Below are 6,000 nucleotides of genomic sequence, written 5' to 3'. Positions count from 1 at the left end.
TTAGTGCACCTTGCAAACGACCTTACTCATATCGCGCTAGTGTAACTGGACTAAAATCTCGACTTGAACTTCGTACCCTAGCATCCCGTCGTCAACTAGCTCGCCTTTCTCTTTATCATACATTTTTTCACAGCTTGCCACCGAACAACGCACTCATCCGCCCAGCCCATCGTTTATCCCGTCATAGCCATCTCAAAGCAGTCTACCCCCAGCGCGCCCATACCACAACGTTCCAAAAATCATTTTTCCTCCGTAATGCCCTGGACTGGAACGACCTTCCCGGCCATATCGCTTCCCTTGAAGATCTTCAACAATTCAAGACTGCCATCGAAAATCATTTTTTTTTGTCATAACTGCCGTACTCCCCGCCCACCCCTCATGTAATACCCCTTAAATGGGGCCTTTGAGGACTTAATAAATGAAAAAAAATGAAAATGAAATGAAAATCAGCATGGTTTTCGGTACCGCCATTCATGTCAAACCCAAGTATTTGAATCGGTAGCGGATGTTCATTGTACAATTCAAAGCGCCTTGTACATTGACGCCATTTTTATCGACTTCTCAAAAGCCTTTGATCGGGTAACCCGCAAGCGCCTCATCAAAAATGTGTATAACTTGTAGCTTGATCCTAATACTAGAAAGTGGATCGATGAATTTGCAGCTAACAGACAACAATTCGTATCGGCTAGTAACAACATACCAGAAACTAAGCATGCTAAATAAGGTGTGCCTCAAGGATGGGTCTTGGGCCTATTTCTGTTTTTCATTTATATTTCCTCCTACATACGTCTTTTCGCTGACGATTGTATCATTTATTGGGAAATAGCTGATCCTAACGATGTCGTTGCCTTCCAAACAGATCATGATAGGTTAAGTACTTGGTGCAGTGTTTGGCCGATGAAACTAAACACCAATAAAACCAAACAGATCTCTTTCTCTGCACCCCCTAGAACTCCAGCAAACAACTAAATTATAAATAAGTCCCATTGCGTGCTGATCAACTTTCAAATATTTTGTCCTTGCTGTTTCCCCGGACCTAAATTGGCATGGCTACATAGAGGATATCACTAGGAAACCTTTGAAAAAATTAGGCCTTCTTAAACGTCGTCTGTCTCTCGCTAACCCCGACACCACACTGCAGGCCTAGTTCGGGCATAATTAGAATATTGTTCGATAGTATGGCGTCTCCATCAAGAAAACTTATCCAGCTCTATAAAATTAGTGCAAAATAAGGCAGCACGCTTTAGTCTACGGTCGTACTCTCCATACCAGAGCGTTATTACTGCAAGAAAACAGTCTCTAAAACTTCTCGACATCAATATACGAGGAAATCCTTTCGCTTATCGTTGTTCCACTCCCTCTACTACAACCGTTCATCTTTCGCATGCAGGCACATAGCAGCAGCACATCACATATCACCTCGTACCGACCATGCGTATAAAATTCCAACATTTTTCGCTCGCACAAAGAAATATCAGAATCCCCCTTAGTCTTGGCTGTAAGGGAGTGGAATGCTTTACCTGCTAGCATTGTGGCTGTTAACGAATCTTCATCTTTTCGTTCATCGTAGCTAACATTTCTTAAATCAGGTGCAGCATTGTCGTCTGTTTGAACTTGCCGCCTGGTGCGTGTGCATTGCCTTGTTCGCGTACATATTATTTTTGTGTATTACACACTGCACCATACCTACGATGTATAATACCGACCCAATTTGATAATTACCGCTTTGTTCGTTTATTCTGTTTTCCTCTATTTGTATTAAGTATGAAGTGAAACATTGTTTATTTTTTTCTATCCCCACCTATGTAATGCCCAACTGGGCCTGGGCCCTGAGGGTACTTAAATAAACAATTATATATATATATATATATATATATATATATATATATATATATATATATATATATATATATATATATATATATATATAATTCAGTTTATCACCTCATTCAGCAACATACATACACATATCTCTTTCACACACACCTACTCAACTAATAGCATTAACTTCCTTGATGTGCTGGTTCGTGCTTAGCGGGGTACATTAATCATTAGCGTTTATAAAAAAAACCACAGGCAGACAACAGTATGTACATATCAACCATTGCCACCCACGCCATTGCAAAACTTCAATTCCATACTCACAGGCTATCCGATTCAAACGCATTTGCTCTTGATCAGAAGATCTTGAAAAAAATGCTAAACACATGGGCGAAGTTCTAAAGAAACAGCGCTACACGTCTTGTTTCATCAACGATGCCACTAAAAGGATGGAAGTTACTAATCATGACATCCCTGCGGAATCCCCGCCAACACCGCATCGCTCTAATCTAGTACTGACGTTAACAGACAACCTCCCGAATATTAATAAAATTCTTAAAAACACTTCAATATCATAAAACAAAGTGAGCGGCTCTAAAAAAAATTCCAATGGTCCCCTAAGTAACATACAGAAAGCCAAAAAATTTACAAAACCACCTCGTGCACTCAACGGTTAATAAACCGAGGCCGGCGGGTTGCACACCGTTCGGAAAGAACAGATTGAAAGTTTGCAAACTACAGCACTGGCTAAGAGTACATATTCAGATTTCAGACATGTTATCCGAAAAAATTTAAAATGCGATTCCAGTAATGTTGTCTACGTGCTCGAGTGTGGCAAATGTCAGATGCAATACATTGGCCAAACAGACAATTCCATCCGATTAAGATTTAATAACCACCGCTCACACACCCAATCTTTCCCTGGCCACCCACTTTCGAGACATCTCCGCGAAAAAGGCCTTGAGTTTGATAAACTTAAAGCAACCATATTGCAGAGTAGCTTTAAAAACACTCGGGAGCGCGAACAACGCGAACCATACTTTATTTGCAGATTTAACACAGTGCAAAAGGGCATCAACAAAAACCACGGCACCCTATCGTCTTTTTTTGATGGCAGAAACCAAAGTAAATCGCAACCCTAAAAAACAAAGCACCACCAATGGCTGAGTCGTCCGAGATCATACCCCTGTTGCATGCCAGTTTCGGCTGGTTGTTTTCATCTGCCGTTCAACTCATTCTTTGGTCCCGCGAGGGCCACATGCCCGCTTCTCTTTTGTTCTTTTTTGTAATTATATATATATTTTTGAATTTCTCTATGCATTATTTCTTTTTTGCATTCCGGTAATGAAGCCTTTTCATCTGGCCCTCCTATGGGAAGCTTATCTGGCTTTAGCGGCTCGCGTGTCACCAAGTGGAGCCACTTTGGGCAGTCGCAACCTGTGCCCCCTCGTTCGGCCATCTTTCGGAGTCGCATGGGGCCACACATACGCGGCCAGAGGGGTAAGACGCCCACAATTGGCAGACACTTTCCTTGTTTAGTTGAGCCCCCACTAATTTTTTTCTTTGATTTTCTCTTTTTTTCTTTGCTTTTGTTTCTCTGTTTCTCCTTTTCTCTTTTTTTTCTTCGCGCAGTAGCCGCGTGCCCACCCAGCCCGGCCTCCCTCTCTCACCTCGTGTGTGCGTGCGTGTGTGTGTGTGCAGTGAGTTCACGGGTACGCGACTTATCGGGGATATCCTAGATATTGACTATCGATGCAACCTTAATGCGGAAACCGTAGCACTCTAGCTTCTGATGAAGTAGTTGATTTATAAGGTCCAACACCTTTTTGAAATCAATCAATACGCCTAAGACTATCCTGTTCTGTTCGGACTGTTTTATTATACATTCATTTTGCTCTAATAGAGCAACTTCTGTTGAATGGTGGTTTCTAAATCCGTGTTGTGACTCGGTAAGTATGTGGTGTTTGAATTTAAAATGTGCAAAACGTTTGTGAAGAGGTTTTTCTAATCCCTAGGAGAATATTGGGAGTATTGATATTGAGCGGTAATTTCATCACTCCTATCACCCTTCTTGAAGAGTACAGAACAGCGGGCAACTTGCATTCCATATTGAAAAACGGAATTTTCAATACATCCATTAATGATGTGTGTGATGTAGGCAAGATAATGTCCAAATTGACCTTATGTGCAGAATCTGCAGTCCATCTATATGACATGAAGTAATTTTTTTTTGAGCTCAGCAAAAATAGACCTTTACTTCGCCTTCACTACCAGGATTAAGATATACAGTTTTATCTAGCAGTTGGCCATAACTGAAGCCAATATCCATGTCACAACAAGAACCAACGTACGTCGGCTAAACCTTCGTCAGTTATCAGGCTATTTAGATAGTTCCATACAAAATCACTACGGCCTTTGATTTATTCACATCTTTTGTGAAATAATCATTCCTAGCTTTCTTAAGTTCCTTAAAAATTGGTTCCAGAACAGCAAGGAATTCCTCATAGACCTGGTCAGCGTCACGTTTCGGAAGAATAGCGTCCCACTTGGCCTATGATGCACGCTCCCTAAAGGAAAAGAAACTTTCTTCTGCGATCGCGTGAGGAGAGAAATATTGTTTGTTCCTATTTTTTAACTTTCCTTTCAAATGCGATAGTATCGGCAAATGATCACTGATGTCTGAGATAACTCCGCTTTTAGGTGGCTTATTGGTAACATTTTTTGTAAACAGGTCTATAAGTGAGGATGACCTAGCTGCTACGCGTGTTGGTAACTTTTTCACATTAGAAAGCCGCCCGCTTCTAGTTTGAAGTCAAAAGAATGCTTCAAAGTGTCATTGGCAGCCATATTTGTTTTCATGTCGCCACCACAAACAAATAGAAGTTTTTGTTCGTAGACAAAAAAAACACAATTTATGGAAGTCAAGGAAGGCAGTAACAAACAACTAAAAGAGAGTTTCCAGAAAATACTGATAGAACTTCGCAATTTGGTGTGCTCCGAGCAAACTGTAGTAAGAACTCAGTCTCATGTTCGCTTTTGATTAACGAACAAACGCCACCACCACGACCTCCATAGTGGTTAATGAAGAGTAATATTTGGAAAATAGAAATACATCTGAATCACTTGCCAAACAGGTTTGTATTAAAATAATAACATAAAATTTCACCTCTAATATTGTAAAAAGACAGTTAAACTAGGTACTTTGTGTCGAGTTCATTCGATATTAAGATGGAGGTACTTGAACGACATTAGAAATGCTGAGCCAAGTAGATTTCTGAAATCACTTGGGATAACATATGTATCCGAGACGGAACTCACTGTTAGCTGAGGGGTCGGGGGGGGGGGGGGGGGGGAACGAAAAAAAAAGAAGTCCAGATTGGCTTAAGCAAGCTTAGCAAGCTCCCTTGCCTCAGATACAACAATTCCGTTCGCGCCGTCGGTCTTTCTGATAAGAATCTTGCCTTTGTTATGCAACACATACCTGTGCTCTTCGCCCATTCTTTCACGTCCCTCAAAAGCTCCTGATTTCGCTTTCTCATGTTTTTAAAGATCCTGATTTCTTCATTTGCAGTTCTTACTAGACGTTTATTGGATTACCACACATCTCAGACCTTTTGATTTGTTAACCGGCAGATGCTGCCAGGAATCTTATCGTTCTTGGACGCCAGTCGACGAACAGTACACGCATCGTTGTCAGATAGCGGTGGTAGCCCATTCTCGGCGGAAAACTCGTTTATCTGAGTGAGTTTTTGATGTCTGTTTTTTAAATGCCTTGAAACTCAAGCTTAGATCCTCTACTCCGCCATTCGAGGTCATCCATCTGTCCGCACATGTGCTGAGAACCGAGAGATAACCGAAAATGAGCATGGAGGGCAGTGACCAAATAAGATCTAAACCACGAAACCAGACACTGAAAGAACCGATAGCCGCGTCATAAAAAAACAAAGAAAAATATACCGCCATTGCAAACACGCCGAAACGAAGCTAAATGTTTAAAACATGAAGGTTGATATGAGGCTGGTAAATTTGAAAAAAAAAAACATGTAAACAACCTTCCCGGTTTCAAGTGAGATGAGAGTGGAGTTAAAGCCAACAAATGCCAACGATAACACGGCTAAGCAGGGCTAAAAAGCTACATTATGATGTGGGAACAGAAAACAGAAGAAGATAGAGACATAA

Source organism: Amblyomma americanum, chromosome 8, assembly GCF_052857255.1.
Source record: "Amblyomma americanum isolate KBUSLIRL-KWMA chromosome 8, ASM5285725v1, whole genome shotgun sequence".
NCBI classification, from domain to species: Eukaryota; Metazoa; Arthropoda; class Arachnida; order Ixodida; family Ixodidae; genus Amblyomma; species Amblyomma americanum.
Note: the sequence above shows the minus strand (reverse complement) of the source record.